This window comes from Phyllobates terribilis, unplaced genomic scaffold (assembly GCF_046119375.1).
Source record: "Phyllobates terribilis strain yellow unplaced genomic scaffold, ASM4611937v1 Scaffold_21__1_contigs__length_20361869, whole genome shotgun sequence".
In the NCBI taxonomy this organism is placed as follows: Eukaryota; Metazoa; Chordata; class Amphibia; order Anura; family Dendrobatidae; genus Phyllobates; species Phyllobates terribilis.
The window spans coordinates 10,196,338-10,213,958 of NW_027362781.1; positions in this window are offsets into that span (position 1 = coordinate 10,196,338).

Here is a 17,621-nt window from a genome sequence, read left to right on the forward strand (position 1 = left end):
TTCTGGCGTTTATCAGACTTTCAGACAGGGGAAATGTCAGTGAGTGTTACGATTTCAGTTCCAGAGCGATTCGCCCAATGAGTCCTTGATATTTAGTCGTTTTCAGCCAATTTTTTGGATTTTTGAAAATTTCACTTTTTTGTGAAAATATCCACTAAATGAGGGAATAATATGTGTGAGGGTACCCCAGGAGAGTTTCAAATGTGTGTGGGTAGAATATATATCCCACGGGGGTAAAATTGAAAAAAGTTGAAAAAAATTTTTTTTTGGACTGTCATTTTTCCGACGTTTATCAGACTTTCCAAAATGGGAAATGTCAGTGAGCATTCCAATTTCTTTTCCAGAGCGATTCGCCCTATGAGTCCTTGATATTTAGTCATTTTCAGCCAATTTTCTGGATTTTTGAAAATTTCACTTTTTTGTGAAAATATCCACTAAATGAGGGAATAATATGTGTGAGGGTACCCCAGGAGAGTTCCAAATGTGTGTGTCTATAATATATATCCCACGGGGGTAAAATTGAAAAAAGTTTAAAAAAATTTTTTTTTGGACTTAGTCATTTTTCCGGCGTTTATCAGACTTTCAGATAGGGGAAATGTCAGTGAGCATTCCGATTTCAGTTCCAGAGCGATTCGCCCAATGAGTCCTTGATATTTAGTCGTTTTCAGCCAATTTTTTTGATTTTTGAAAATTTCACTTTTTTGTGAAAATATCCACTAAATGAGGGAATAATATGTGTGAGGGTACCCCAGGAGAGTTCCAAATGTGTGTGTTTAGAATATATATCCGACGGGGGTAAAATTGAATAAAGTTGAAAAAAATATTTTTTTGGCCTGTCATTTTTCCGACGTTTATCAGACTTTCAGATAGGGGAAATGTCAGTGAGCATTCCGATTTCAGTTCCAGAGCGATTCGCCCTATGAGTCCTTGATATTTAGTCGTTTTCAGCCAATTTTCTGGATTTTTGAACATTTCACTTTTTTGTGAAAATATCCAATAAATGAGGGAATAATATGTGTGAGAGTACCCCAGGAGAGTTCCAAATGTGTGTGGGTAGAATATATATCCCACGGGGGTAAAATTGAAAAAAGTTTAAAAAAATTTTTTTTTTGGACTTTGTCATTTTTCTGGCGTTTATAAGACTTTCAGACAGGGGAAATGTCAGTGAGCGTTACGATTTCAGTTCCAGAGCGATTCGCCCAATGAGTCCTTGATATTTAGTCATTTTCAGCCAATTTTTTGGATTTTTGAAAATTTCACTTTTTTGTGAAAATATCCACTAAATGAGGGAATAATATGTGTGAGGGTACCCCAGGAGAGTTTCAAATGTGTGTGGGTAGAATATATATCCCACGGGGGTAAAATTGAAAAAAGTTGAAAAAAAATTTTTTTTGGACTGTCATTTTTCCGACGTTTATCAGACTTTCCAAAATGGGAAATGTCAGTGAGCATTTCAATTTCAGTTCCAGAGCGATTCGCCCTATGAGTCCTTGATATTTAGTCGTTTTCAGCCAATTTTTTGGATTTTTGAAAATTTCACTTTTTTGTGAAAATATCCACTAAATGAGGGAATAATATGTGTGAGGGTACCCCAGGAGAGTTTCAAATGTGTGTGGGTAGAATATATATCACACGGGGGTAAAATTGAAAAAAGTTGAAAAAAATGTTTTTTTGGCCTGTCATTTTTCTGACGTTTATCAGACTTTCAGATAGGGGAAATGTCAGTGAGCGTTCCGATTTCAGTTCCAGAGCGATTCGCCCAATGAGTCCTTGATATTTAGTCGTTACAAGCCAATTTTCTGGATTTTTGAAAGTTTCACTTTTTTGTGAAAATATCCACTAAATGAGGGAATAATATGTGTGAGGGTACCCCAGGAGAGTTCCAAATGTGTGTGGGAAGAATATATATCCCACGGGGGTAAAATTGAAAAAAGTTGAAAAAAATATTTTTTTGGCCTGTCATTTTTCCGACGTTTATCAGACTTTCAGATAGGGGAAATGTCAGTGAGCGTTACAATTTCAGTTCCAGAGCGATTCGCCCAATGAGTCCTTGATATTTAGTCGTTTTCAGCCAATTTTTTGGATTTTTGAAAATTTCACTTTTTTGTGAAAATATCCACTAAATGAGGGAATAATATGTGTGAGAGTACCCCAGGAGAGTTCCAAATGTGTGTGTGTAGAATATATATCCGACGGTGGTAAAATTGAATAAAGTTGAAAAAAATATTTTTTTGGCCTGTCATTTTTCCGACGTTTATCAGACTTTCCAAAATGGGAAATGTCAGTGAGCATTCCAATTTCTTTTCCAGAGCGATTCGCCCTATGAGTCCTTGATATTTAGTCATTTTCAGCCAATTTTCTGGATTTTTGAAAATTTCACTTTTTTGTGAAAATATCCACTAAATGAGGGAATAATATGTGTGAGGGTACCCCAGGAGAGTTCCAAATGTGTGTGTCTATAATATATATCCCACGGGGGTAAAATTGAAAAAAGTTAAAAAAAATTTTTTTTTGGACTTAGTCATTTTTCCGGCGTTTATCAGACTTTCAGATAGGGGAAATGTCAGTGAGCATTCCGATTTCAGTTCCAGAGCGATTCGCCCAATGAGTCCTTGATATTTAGTCGTTTTCAGCCAATTTTTTTGATTTTTGAAAATTTCACTTTTTTGTGAAAATATCCACTAAATGAGGGAATAATATGTGTGAGGGTACCCCAGGAGAGTTCCAAATGTGTGTGTTTAGAATATATATCCGACGGGGGTAAAATTGAATAAAGTTGAAAAAAATATTTTTTTGGCCTGTCATTTTTCCGACGTTTATCAGACTTTCAGATAGGGGAAATGTCAGTGAGCATTCCGATTTCAGTTCCAGAGCGATTCGCCCTATGAGTCCTTGATATTTAGTCGTTTTCAGCCAATTTTCTGGATTTTTGAACATTTCACTTTTTTGTGAAAATATCCAATAAATGAGGGAATAATATGTGTGAGAGTACCCCAGGAGAGTTCCAAATGTGTGTGGGTAGAATATATATCCCACGGGGGTAAAATTGAAAAAAGTTTAAAAAAATTTTTTTTTTGGACTTTGTCATTTTTCTGGCGTTTATAAGACTTTCAGACAGGGGAAATGTCAGTGAGCGTTACGATTTCAGTTCCAGAGCGATTCGCCCAATGAGTCCTTGATATTTAGTCATTTTCAGCCAATTTTTTGGATTTTTGAAAATTTCACTTTTTTGTGAAAATATCCACTAAATGAGGGAATAATATGTGTGAGGGTACCCCAGGAGAGTTTCAAATGTGTGTGGGTAGAATATATATCCCACGGGGGTAAAATTGAAAAAAGTTGAAAAAAAATTTTTTTTGGACTGTCATTTTTCCGACGTTTATCAGACTTTCCAAAATGGGAAATGTCAGTGAGCATTTCAATTTCAGTTCCAGAGCGATTCGCCCTATGAGTCCTTGATATTTAGTCGTTTTCAGCCAATTTTTTGGATTTTTGAAAATTTCACTTTTTTGTGAAAATATCCACTAAATGAGGGAATAATATGTGTGAGGGTACCCCAGGAGAGTTTCAAATGTGTGTGGGTAGAATATATATCACACGGGGGTAAAATTGAAAAAAGTTGAAAAAAATGTTTTTTTGGCCTGTCATTTTTCTGACGTTTATCAGACTTTCAGATAGGGGAAATGTCAGTGAGCGTTCCGATTTCAGTTCCAGAGCGATTCGCCCAATGAGTCCTTGATATTTAGTCGTTACAAGCCAATTTTCTGGATTTTTGAAAGTTTCACTTTTTTGTGAAAATATCCACTAAATGAGGGAATAATATGTGTGAGGGTACCCCAGGAGAGTTCCAAATGTGTGTGGGAAGAATATATATCCCACGGGGGTAAAATTGAAAAAAGTTGAAAAAAATATTTTTTTGGCCTGTCATTTTTCCGACGTTTATCAGACTTTCAGATAGGGGAAATGTCAGTGAGCGTTACAATTTCAGTTCCAGAGCGATTCGCCCAATGAGTCCTTGATATTTAGTCGTTTTCAGCCAATTTTTTGGATTTTTGAAAATTTCACTTTTTTGTGAAAATATCCACTAAATGAGGGAATAATATGTGTGAGAGTACCCCAGGAGAGTTCCAAATGTGTGTGTGTAGAATATATATCCGACGGTGGTAAAATTGAATAAAGTTGAAAAAAATATTTTTTTGGCCTGTCATTTTTCCGACGTTTATCAGACTTTCAGATAGGGGAAATGTCAGTGAGCATTCCGATTTCAGTTCCAGAGCGATTCGCCCTATGAGTCCTTGATATTTAGTCGTTTTCAGCCAATTTTCTGGATTTTTGAACATTTCACTTTTTTGTGAAAATATCCAATAAATGAGGGAATTATATGTGTGAGGGTACCCCAGGAGAGTTCCAAATGTGTGTGGGTAGAATATATATCCCACGGGGGTAAAATTGAAAAAAGTTTAAAAAAATTTTTTTTTGGACTTAGTCATTTTTCTGGCGTTTATCAGACTTTCAGACAGGGGAAATGTCAGTGAGCGTTACGATTTCAGTTCCAGAGCGATTCGCCCAATGAGTCCTTGATATTTAGTCATTTTCAGCCAATTTTTTGGATTTTTGAAAATTTCACTTTTTTGTGAAAATATCCACTAAATGAGGGAATAATATGTGTGAGGGTACCCCAGGAGAGTTTCAAATGTGTGTGGGTAGAATATATATCCCACGGGGGTAAAATTGAAAAAAGTTGAAAAAAATTTTTTTTTGGACTGTCATTTTTCCGACGTTTATCAGACTTTCCAAAATGGGAAATGTCAGTGAGCATTCCAATTTCAGTTCCAGAGCGATTAGCCCTATGAGTCCTTGATATTTAGTCGTTTTCAGCCAATTTTCTGGATTTTTGAAAATTTCACTTTTTTGTGAAAATATCCACTAAATGAGGGAATAATATGTGTGAGGGTACCCCAGGAGAGTTCCAAATGTGTGTGTGTAGAATATATATCCGACGGGGGTAAAATTGAAAAAAGTTGAAAAAAATATTTTTTTGGCCTGTCATTTTTCTGACGTTTATCAGACTTTCAGATAGGGGAAATGTCAGTGAGCGTTCCGATTTCAGTTCCAGAGCGATTCGCCCAATGAGTCCTTGATATTTAGTCGTTACAAGCCAATTTTCTGGATTTTTGAAAATTTCACTTTTTTGTGAAAATATCCACTAAATGAGGGAATAATATGTGTGAGGGTACGCCAGGAGAGTTCCAAATGTGTGTGTGGAGAATATATATCCCACGGGGTAAAATTGAAAAAAGTTTAAAAAATTTTTTTTTTGGACTTAGTCATTTTTCCGGCGTTTATCAGACTTTCAGATAGGGGAAATGTCAGTGAGTATTCCGATTTCAGTTCCAGAGCGATTCGCCCAATGAGTCCTTGATATTTACTCGTTTTCAGCCAATTTTTTGGATTTTTGAAAATTTCACTTTTTTGTGAAAATATCCACTAAATGAGGGAATAATATGTGTGAGGGTACCCCAGGAGAGTTCCAAATGTGTGTGTGTAGAATATATATCCGACGGGGGTAAAATTGAATAAAGTTGAAAAAAATATTTTTTTGGCCTGTCATTTTTCCGACGTTTATCAGACTTTCAGATAGGGGAAATGTCAGTGAGCATTCCGATTTCAGTTCCAGAGCGATTCGCCCAATGAGTCCTTGATATTTACTCGTTTTCAGCCAATTTTCTGGATTTTTGAACATTTCACTTTTTTGTGAAAATATCCAATAAATGAGGGAATAATATGTGTGAGGGTACCCCAGGAGAGTTCCAAATGTGTGTGGGTAGAATATATATCCCACGGGGGTAAAATTGAAAAAAGTTTAAAAAAATTTTTTTTTGGACTTAATCATTTTTCTGGCGTTTATCAGACTTTCAGACAGGGGAAATGTCAGTGAGCGTTACGATTTCAGTTCCAGAGCGATTCGCCCAATGAGTCCTTGATATTTAGTCGTTTTCAGCCAATTTTTTGGATTTTTGAAAATTTCACTTTTTTGTGAAAATATCCACTAAATGAGGGAATAATATGTGTGAGGGTACCCCAGGAGAGTTTCAGATGTGTGTGGGTAGAATATATATCCCACGGGGGTAAAATTGAAAAAAGTTGAAAAAAATTTTTTTTTGGACTGTCATTTTTCCGACGTTTATCAGACTTTCCAAAATGGGAAATGTCAGTGAGCATTCCGATTTCAGTTCCAGAGTGATTCGCCCTATGAGTCCTTGATATTTAGTCATTTTCAGCCAATTTTCTGTATTTTTGAAAATTTCACTTTTTTGTGAAAATATCCACTAAATGAGGGAATAATATGTGTGAGGGTACGCCAGGAGAGTTCCAAATGTGTGAGTGGAGAATATATATCCGACGGGGGTAAAATTGAAAAAAGTTGACAAAAAATTTTTTTTAGACTTAGTCATTTTTCCGACGTTTATCAGACTTTCAGATAGGGGAAATGTCAGTGAGCGTTCCGATTTCAGTTCCACAGCGATTCGCCCTATGAGTCCTTGATTTTTAGTCGTTTTTAGCCAATTTTCTGGATTTTTGAAAATTTCACTTTTTTGTGAAAATATCCACTAAATGAGGGAATAATATGTGTGAGGGTACCCCAGGAGAGTTCCAAATGTGTGTGTGTAGAATATATATCCGACGGGGGTAAAATTGAATAAAGTTGAAAAAAATTTTTTTTGGGCCTGTCATTTTTTGACGTTTATCAGACTTTCAGATAGGGCAAAAATGTCAGTGAGCATTCCGATTTCAGTTCCAGAGCGATTCGCCCAATGAGTCCTTGATATTTAGTCGTTTTCAGCCAATTTTCTGGATTTTTGAAAATTTCACTTTTTTGAGAAAATATCCACTAAATGAGGGAATAATATGTGTGAGGGTACCCCAGGAGATTTCCAAATGTGTGTGTGTAGAATATATATCCGACGGGGGTAAAATTGAATAAAGTTGAAAAAATTTTTTTTTTGAACTGTCATTTTTCTGACGTTTATCAGACTTTGCAAAATGGGAAATGTCAGTGAGCATTCCAATTTCAGTTCCAGAGCGATTCGCCGAATGAGTCCTTGATATTTAGTCGTTTTCAGCCAATTTTTGGGATTTTTGAATATTTCACTTTTTTGTGAAAATATCCACTAAATGAGGGAATAATATGTGTGAGAGTACCCCAGGAGAGTTCCAAATGTGTGTGGGTAGAATATATATCCCACGGGGGAAAAATTTAAAAAAATTTTTTTTTGGACTTAGTCATTTTTCCGACGTTTATCAGACTTTCAGATAGGGGAAATGTCAGTGAGCATTAAGATTTCAGTTCCAGAGCGATTCGCCCAATGAGTCCTTGATATTAAGTCGTTTTCAGCCAATTTTTTGGATTTTTGAAAATTTCACTTTTTTGTGAAAATATCCACTAAATGAGGGAATAATATGTGTGAGGGTACCCCAGGAGAGTTTCAAATGTGTGTGGGTAGAATATATATCCGACGGGGGTAAAATTGAAAAAAGTTGACAAAAATTTTCTTTTGGACTTAGTCATTTTTCCGACATTTATCAGACTTTCAGATAGGGGAAATGTCAATGAGCATTCCGATTACAGTTCCAGAGCGATTCGCCTAATGAGTCCTTGATATTTAGTCGTTTTCAGCCAATTTTCTGGATTTTTGAAAATTTCACTTTTTTGTGAAAATATCCACTAAATGAGGGAATAATATGTGTGAGGGTACGCCAGGAGAGTTCCAAATGTGTGTGTGTAGAATATATATCCGACGGGGGTAAAACTGAATAAAGTTGAAAAAATTTTTTTTGGGGGCCTGTCATTTTTCCGACGTTTATCAGACTTTCAGATAGGGGAAATGTCAATGAGCATTCCGATTACAGTTCCAGAGCGATTCGCCTAATGAGTCCTTGATATTTAGTCGTTTTCAGCCAATTTTCTGGATTTTTGAAAATTTCACTTTTTTGTGAAAATATCCACTAAATGAGGGAATAATATGTGTGAGGGTACGCCAGGAGAGTTCCAAATGTGTGTGTGTAGAATATATATCCCACGGGGGAAAAATTGAAAAAAGTTGAAAAAAATTTTTTTTTGGACTTAGTCATTTTTCCAGCGTTTATCAGAATTTCAGAGAGGGGAAATGTAAGTGAGCGTTCCGATTTCAGTTCCAGAGCGATTCGCCCAATGAATCCTTGATATTTAGTCGTTTTCAGCCAATTTTTGGGATTTTTGAATATTTCACTTTTTTGTGAAAATATCCACTAAATGAGGGAATAATATATGTGAGGGTACCCCAGGAGAATTCCAAATGTGTGTGTGTAGAATATATATCCCACGGGGGTAAAATTGAAAAAAGTTGAAAAAAATTTTTTTTGGGACTTAGTCATTTTTCTGGCGTTTATCAGACTTACAGATAGGGAAAATATTAGTGAGCATTCCGATTTCAGTTCCAGAGCGATGCGCCCAATGACTCCTTGTTATTTAGTCGTTTTCAGCCAATTTTCTGAATTTTTGAAAATTTCACTTTTTTCTGAAAATATCCACTAAATGAGGAAAAATATGTGTGAGGGTACCCCAGGAGAGTTCCAAATGTGTGTGGGTAGAATATATATCCCACGGGGTAAAATTGAAAAAAGTTGAAAAAAAATTTTTTTTGGACTTAGTCATTTTTCCGGCGTTTATCAGACTTTCAGATAGGGGAAATGTCAGTGAGCGTTCCGATTTCAGTTCCAGAGTGATTCGCCCAATGAATCCTTGATATTTAGTAGTTTTCAGACAATTTTTGGGATTTTTGAAAATTTCACTTTTTTGTGAAAATATCCACTAAATGAGGGAATAATATGTGTGAGGGTACCCCAGGAGAGTTCCAATTGTGTGTGGGTAGAATATATATCCCACGGGGGTAAAATTGATAAAAGTAAAAAAAAAATTTTTTTTGGACTTAGTGATTTTTCCGACGTTTATCAGACTTTCAGATAGGGGAAATGTCAGTGAGCATTCCGATTTCAGTTTCAGAGCGATTCGCCCAATGAGTCCTTGATATTTAGTCGTTTTCAGCCAATTTTTTGGATTTTTGAAAATTTCACTTTTTTGCGAAAATATCCACTAAATGAGGGAATAATATGTGTGAGGGTACCCCAGGAGAGTTGCAAATGTGTGTGGGTAGAATATATATCCCACGGGGGTAAAATTGAAAAAAGTTGAAAAAATTTTTTTTTGGACTTAGTCATTTTTCTGGCGTTTATCAGACTTTCAGATAGGGGAAATGTAAGTGATCGTTCCGATTTCAGGTCCAGAGCGATTCGCCCAATGAATCCTTGATATTTAGTCGTTTTCAGCCAATTTTTTGGATTTTTAAAAATTTCACTTTTTTGTGAAAATATCCACTAAATGAGGGAATAATATGTGTGAGGGTACCCCAGGAGAGTTCCAAATGTGTGTGGGTAGAATATATATCCCACGGGGGGTAAAAATTGAAAAAGTTAAAAAAAAATTTTTTTTGGACTTAGTGATTTTTCTGACGTTTATCAGACTTTCAGATAGGGGAAATGTCAGTGAGCATTCCGATTTCAGTTCCAGAGCGATTCGCCCAATGAGTCCTTGTTATTTAGTCTTTTTCAGCCAATTTTTTGGATTTTTGAAAATTTCACTTTTTTGTGAAAATATCCACTAAATGAGGGAATAATATGTGTGAGGGTACCCCAGGAGAGTTCTAAATGTGTGTGGGAAGAATATGTATCCCACGGGGGTAAAATTGAAAAAGTTGAAAAAAATTTTTTTTTGGACTTAGTCATTTTTCCGGCGTTTATCAGACTTTCAGATAGGGGAAATGTCAGTGATCATTCCGATTTCAGTTCCAGAGCGATTCGCGCAATGAGTCCTTGATATTTAGTCGTTTTCAGCCAATTTTCTGGATTTTTGAAAATTTCACTTTTTTGTGAAAATATCCACTAAATGAGGGAATAATATGTGTGAGGGTACCCCAGGAGAGTTCGAAATGTTTGTGGGTAGAATAAATATCCCACGGGGGGTAAAATTGAAAAAGTTAAAAAAAAAATTTTTTTTGGACTTAGTGATTTTTCTGCCGTTTATCAGACTTTCAGATAGGGAAAATATCAGTGAGCGTTCCGATTTCAGTTCCATAGCGATGCGCCCAATGACTCCTTGTTATTTAGTCGTTTTCAGCCAATTTTCAGAATTTTTGAAAATTTCACTTTTTTTGTGAAAATATCCACTAAATGAGGAATAATATGTGTGAGGGTACCCCAGGAGAGTTCCAAATGTGTGTGGGTAGAATATATATCCGACGGGGGTAAAATTGAAAAAAGTTGAAAAAAAATTTTTTTTGGACTTAGTCATTTATCCGACGTTTATCAGACTTTCAGATAGGGGAAATGTAAGTGATCGTTCCGATTTCAGTTCCAGAGCGATTCGCCCAATGAGTCCTTGATATTTAGTCGTTTTCAGCCAATTTTCTGAATTTTTGAAAATTTTACTTTTTTGTGAAAATATCCACTAAATGAGGGAATAATATGTGTGAGGGTACCTCAGGAGAGTTCCAAATGTGTGTGGGTAGAATATATATCCCACGGGGGGTAAAATTGAAAAAATTTTAAAAAAAATTTCTTTTGGACATAGTGATTTTTCTGGCGTTTATCAGACTTTCAGATAGGGGAAATGTTATAGAGCGTTCCGGTTTCAGTTCCAGAGCGATTCGCCCAATGAGTCCTTGTTATTTAGTCGTTTTCAGCCAATTTTTTGGATTTTTGAAAATTTCACTTTTTTGTGAAAATATCCACTAAATGAGGGAATAATATGTGTGAGGGTACCCCAGGAGAGTTCCAAATGTGTGTGGGTAGAATATATATCCCACGGGGGTAAAATTGAAAAAAGTTTAAAAAAATTTTTTTCTGGACTTAGTCATTTTTCGGGCGTTTATCAGACTTTCAGATAGGGGAAATGTCAGTGAGCGTTCCGATTTCAGGTCCAGAGAGATTCTCCCAATGAGTCCTTGTTATTTAGTCGTTTTCAGCCAATTTTCTGGATTTTTGAAAATTTCACTTTTTTGTGAAAATATCCACTAAATAAATGAGGGAATAATATGTGTGAGGGTACCCCAGGAGAGTTCCAAATGTGTGTGGGTAGAATATATATCCCACGGGGGTTAAAATTGAAAAAGTTAAAAAAAAAATTTTTTTTGGACTTAGTGATTTTTCTGACGTTTATCAGACTTTCAGATAGGGGAAATGTCAGTGAGCATTCTGATTTCAGTTCCAGAGCGATTCGCCCAATGAGTCCTTGTTATTTAGTCGTTTTCAGCCAATTTTCTGGATTTTTGAAAATTTCACTTTTTTGTGAAAATATCCACTAAATGAGGGAATAATATGTGTGAGGGTACCCCAGGAGAGTTCCAAATGTGTGTGGGTAGAATATATATCCCACGGGGGTAAAATTGAAAAAAGTTGAAAAAAATTTTTTTTTAGTCTTAGTCATTTTTCCGACGTTTATCAGACTTTCAGATAGGGGAAATGTCAGTGAGCATTTCCATTTCAGTTCTAGAGCGATTCGCTCAATGAGTCCTTGTTATTTAGTAGTTTTCAGCCAATTTTCTGGATTTTTGAAAATTTCACTTTTTTATGAAAATATCCACTAAATGAGGGAATAATATGTGTGAGGGTACCCCAGGAGAGTTCCAAATGTGTGTGGGTAGAATATATATCCCACGGGGGTAAAATTGAAAAAATTTTAAAAAAATTTTTTTTTGGACTTAGTGATTTTTCTGGCGTTTATCAGACTTTCAGATAGGGGAAATGTCAGTGAGCGTTCCGGTTTCAGTTCCAGAGCGATTCGCCCAATGACTCCTTGTTATTTAGTCGTTTCCAGCCAATTTTCTGGATTTTTGAAAATTTCACTTTTTTGTGAAAATATCCACTAAATGAGGGAATAATATGTGTGAGGGTACCCCAGGAGAGTTCCAAATGTGTGTGGGTAGAATATATATCCCACGGGGGTAAAATTGAAAAAAGTTGAAAAAAATTTTTTTTTGGACTTAGTCATTTTTCCGGCGTTTATCAGACTTTCAGATAGGGGAAATGTCAGTGAGCATTCCGATTTCAGTTCCAGAGCGATTCGCCCAATGAGTCCTTGTTATTTAGTCGTTTTCAGCCAATTTTTTGGATTTTTGAAAATTTCACTTTTTTTTGAAAATATCCACTAAATGAGGGAATAATATGTGTGAGGGTACCTCAGGAGAGTTCCAAATGTGTGTGGGTAGAATATATATCCCACGGGGGGTAAAATTGAAAAAATTTAAAAAAAAATTTCTTTTGGACTTAGTGATTTTTCTGGCGTTTATCAGACTTTCAGATAGGGGAAATGTTAGAGAGCATTCTGATTTCAGTTCCAGAGCGATTCGCCCAATGAGTCCTTGTTATTTAGTAGTTTTCAGCCAATTTTCTGGATTTTTGAAAATTTCACTTTTTTATGAAAATATCCACTAAATGAGGGAATAATATGTGTGAGGGTACCCCAGGAGAGTTCCAAATGTGTGTGGGTAGAATATATATCCCACGGGGGTAAAATTGAAAAAATTTAAAAAAAATTTTTTTTTGGACTTAGTGATTTTTCTGGCGTTTATCAGACTTTCAGATAGGGGAAATGTCAGTGAGCGTTCCGGTTTCAGTTCCAGAGCGATTCGCCCAATGACTCCTTGTTATTTAGTCTTTTCAGCCAATTTTCTGGATTTTTGAAAATTTCACTTTTTTGTGAAAATATCCACTAAATGAGGGAATAATATGTGTGAGGGTACCCCAGGAGAGTTCCAAATGTGTGTGGGTAGAATATATATCCCACGGGGGTAAAATTGAAAAAAGTTGAAAAAAATTTTTTTTTGGACTTAGTCATTTTTCCGGCGTTTATCAGACTTTCAGATAGGGGAAATGTCAGTGAGCATTCCGATTTCAGTTCCAGAGCGATTCGCCCAATGAGTCCTTGTTATTTAGTCGTTTTCAGCCAATTTTTTGGATTTTTGAAAATTTCACTTTTTTGTGAAAATATCCACTAAATGAGGGAATAATATGTGTGAGGGTACCCCAGGAGAGTTCCAAATGTGTGTGGGTAGAATATATATCCCACGGGGGGTAAAATTGAAAAAGTAAAAAAAAAATTTTTTTTGGACTTAGTGATTTTTCCGGCGTTTATCAGACTTTCAGATAGGGGAAATGTCAGTGAGCGTTCCGATTTCAGTTCCAGAGCGATTCGCCCAATGAGTCCTTGTTATTTAGTCGTTTTCATCCAATTTTTTGGATTTTTGAAAATTTCACTTTTTTGTGAAAATATCCACTAAATGAGGGAATAATATTTGTGAGGGTACCCCAGGAGAGTTCCAAATGTGTGTGGGTAGAATATATATCCCACGGGGGTAAAATTGAAAAAGTTAAAAAAAAAAATTTTTTCGACTTAGTGATTTTTCTGGCGTTTATCAGACTTTCAGATAGGGGAAATGTCAGTGAGCATTCCCATTTCAGTTCCAGAGCGATTCGCTCAATGAGTCCTTGTTATCTAGTAGTTTTCAGCCAATTTTCTGGATTTTTGAAAATTTCACTTTTTTATGAAAATATCCACTAAATGAGGGAATAATATGTGTGAGGGTACCCCAGGAGAGTTCCAAATGTGTGTGGGTAGAATATATATCCCACGGGGGTAAAATTTAAAAAATTTAAAAAAATATTTTTTTTCGACTTAGTGATTTTTCCGGCGTTTATCAGACTTTCAGATAGGGGAAATGTCAGTGAGCGTTCCCATTTCAGTTCCAGAGCGATTCGCTCAATGAGTCCTTGTTATTTAGTAGTTTTCAGCCAATTTTCTGGATTTTTGAAAATTTCACTTTTTTATGAAAATATCCACTAAATGAGGGAATAATATGTGTGAGGGTACCCCAGGAGAGTTCCAAATGTGTGTGGGTAGAATATATATCCCACGGGGGTAAAATTTAAAAAATTTAAAAAAATATTTTTTTTGGACTTAGTGATTTTTCTGGCGTTTATCAGACTTTCAGATAGGGGAAATGTCAGTGAGCGTTCCGGTTTCAGTTCCAGAGCGATTCGCCCAATGACTCCTTGTTATTTAGTCGTTTTCAGCCAATTTTCTGGAATTTTGAAAATTTCACTTTTTTGTGAAAATATCCACTAAATGAGGGAATAATATGTGTGAGGGTACCCCAGGAGAGTTCCAAATGTGTGTGGGTAGAATATATATCCCATGGGGGGTAAAATTGAAAAAGTTAAAAAAAAATTTTTTTTGGACTTAGTGATTTTTCTGACGTTTATCAGACTTTCAGATAGGGGAAATGTCAGTGAGCACTCCGATTTCAGTTCCAGAGCGATTCGACCAATGAGTCCTTGTTATTTAGTCGTTTTCAGCCAATTTTTTGGATTTTTGAAAATTTCACTTTTTTGTGAAAATATCCACTAAATGAGGGAATAATATGTGTGAGGGTACCCCAGGAGAGTTCCAAATGTGTGTGTGTAGAATATGTATCCCATGGGGGTAAAATTGAAAAAAGTTGAAAAAAAATTTTTTTTGGACTTAGTCATTTTTCCGGCGTTTATCAGACTTTCAGACAGGGGAAATGTCAGTGAGCATTCCGATTTCAGTTCCAGAACGATTTGCCCAATGAGTCCATGTTATTTAGTCGTTTTCAGCCAATTTTTTGGATTTTTGAAAATGTCACTTTTTTGTGAAAATATCCACTAAAAAAGGGAATAATATGTGTGAGGGTACCCCAGGAGAGTTCTAAATGTGTGTGGGAAGAATATGTATCCCACGGGGGTAAAATTGAAAAAGTTGAAAAAAATTTTTTTTTGGACTTAGTCATTTTTCCGGCGTTTATCAGACTTTCAGATAGGGGAAATGTCAGTGAGCGTTCCGATTTCAGTTCCAGAGCGATTCGCCCAATGAGTCCTTGATATTTAGTCGTTTTCAGCCAATTTTCTGGATTTTTGAAAATTTCACTTTTTTGTGAAAATATCCACTAAATGAGGGAATAATATGTGTGAGGGTACCCCAGGAGAGTTCCAAATGTGTGTCGGTAGAATATATATCCCACGAGGGGTAAAATTGAAAAAGTTAAAAAAAAATTTTTTTTGTACTTAGTGATTTTTCTGACGTTTATCAGACTTTCAGATAGGGGAAATGTCAGTGAGCATTCCGATTTCAGTTCCAGAGCGATTCGCCCAATGAGTTCTTGTTATTTAGTCGTTTTCAGCCAATTTTTTGGATTTTTGAAAATTTCACATTTTTGTGAAAATATCCACTAAATGAGGGAATAATATGTGTGAGGGTACCCCAGGAGAGTTCCAAATGTGTGTGGGTAGAATATATATCCCACGGGGGTAAAATTGAAAAAAGTTGAAATAAATTTTTTTTTGGAGAATTAGTCATTTTTCCGACGTTTATCTGACTTTCAGATAGGGGAAATGTCAGTGAGCATTCCGATTTCAGTTCCAGAGCGATTCGCCCAATGAGTCCTTGTTATTTAGTCGTTTTCAGCCAATTTTCTGGATTTTTGAAAATTTCACTTTTTTGTGAAAATATCCACTAAATGAGGGAATAATATGTGTGAGGGTACCCCAGGAGAGTTCCAAATGTGTGTGGGAAGAATATGTATCCCACGGGGATAAAATTGAAAAAGTTGAAAAAAATATTTTTTTGGACTGTCATTTTTCCGGCATTTATCAGACTTTCAGATAGGGGAAATGTCAGTGAGCATTTCGATTTCAGTTCCAGAGTGATTCTCCCAATGAGTCCTTGTTATTTAGTCGTTTTCAGCCAATTTTTCTGGATTTTTGAAATTTTCACTTTTTTGTGAAAATATCCACTAAATGAGGGAATAATATGTGTGAGGGTACCCCAGGAGAGTTGCAAATGTGTGTGGGTGGAATATATATCACACGGAGGTAAAATTTAAAAAAGTTGAAAAAAAATTTTTTTTGGACTTAGTCATTTATCCGACGTTTATCAGACTTTCAGATAGGGGAAATGTCAGTGAGCATTTCGATTTCAGTTCCAGAGTGATTCTCCCAATGAGTCCTTGTTATTTAGTCGTTTTCAGCCAATTTTCTGGATTTTTGAAAATTTCACTTTTTTGTGAAAATATCCACTAAATGAGGGAATAATATGTGTGAGGGTACCCCAGGAGAGTTCCAAATGTGTGTGTGTAGAATATATATCCCACGGGGGTAAAATTGAAAAAAGTTGAAAAAAATTTTTTTTTGGACTTAGTCATTTTTCCGGCGTTTATCAGACTTTCAGATAGGGGAAATGTCAGTGAGCATTCCGATTTCAGTTCCAGAGCGATTCGCCCAATGTGTCCTTGTTATTTAGTCGTTTTCAGCCAATTTTCTGGATTTTTGAAAATTTCACTTTTTTGTGAAAATATCCACTAAATGAGGGAATAATATTTGTGAGGGTACCCCAGGAGAGTTCCAAATGTGTGTGGGTAGAATATATATCCCACGGGGGTAAAATTGAAAAAAGTTGAAAAAAATTTTTTTTTGGACTTAGTCATTTTTCCGGCGTTTATCAGACTTTCAGATAGGGGAAATGTCAGTGAGCGTTCCCATTTCAGTTCCAGAGCGATTCGCTCAATGAGTCCTTGTTATTTAGTAGTTTTCAGCCAATTTTCTGGATTTTTGAAAATTTCACTTTTTTATGAAAATATCCACTAAATGAGGGAATAATATGTGTGAGGGTACCCCAGGAGAGTTCCAAATGTGTGTGGGTAGAATATATATCCCACGGGGGTAAAATTTAAAAAATTTAAAAAAATATTTTTTTTGGACTTAGTGATTTTTCTGGCGTTTATCAGACTTTCAGATAGGGGAAATGTCAGTGAGCGTTCCGGTTTCAGTTCCAGAGCGATTCGCCCAATGACTCCTTGTTATTTAGTCGTTTTCAGCCAATTTTCTGGATTTTTGAAAATTTCACTTTTTTGTGAAAATATCCACTAAATGAGGGAATAATATGTGTGAGGGTACCCCAGGAGAGTTCCAAATGTGTGTGGGTAGAATATATATCCCACGGGGGGTAAAATTGAAAAAGTTTAAAAAAAATTTTTTTTGGACTTAGTGATTTTTCTGACGTTTATCAGACTTTCAGATAGGGGAAATGTCAGTGAGCACTCCGATTTCAGTTCCAGAGCGATTCGACCAATGAGTCCTTGTTATTTAGTCGTTTTCAGCCAATTTTTTGGATTTTTGAAAATTTCACTTTTTTGTGAAAATATCCACTAAATGAGGGAATAATATGTGTGAGGGTACCCCAGGAGAGTTCCAAATGTGTGTGTGTAGAATATGTATCCCATGGGGGTAAAATTGAAAAAAGTTGAAAAAAAATTTTTTTTGGACTTAGTCATTTTTCCGACGTTTATCAGACTTTCAGATAGGGGAAATGTCAGTGAGCATTCCGATTTCAGTTCCAGAACGATTTGCCCAATGAGTCCATGTTATTTAGTCGTTTTCAGCCAATTTTTTGGATTTTTGAAAATGTCACTTTTTTGTGAAAATATCCACTAAATGAGGGAATAATATGTGTG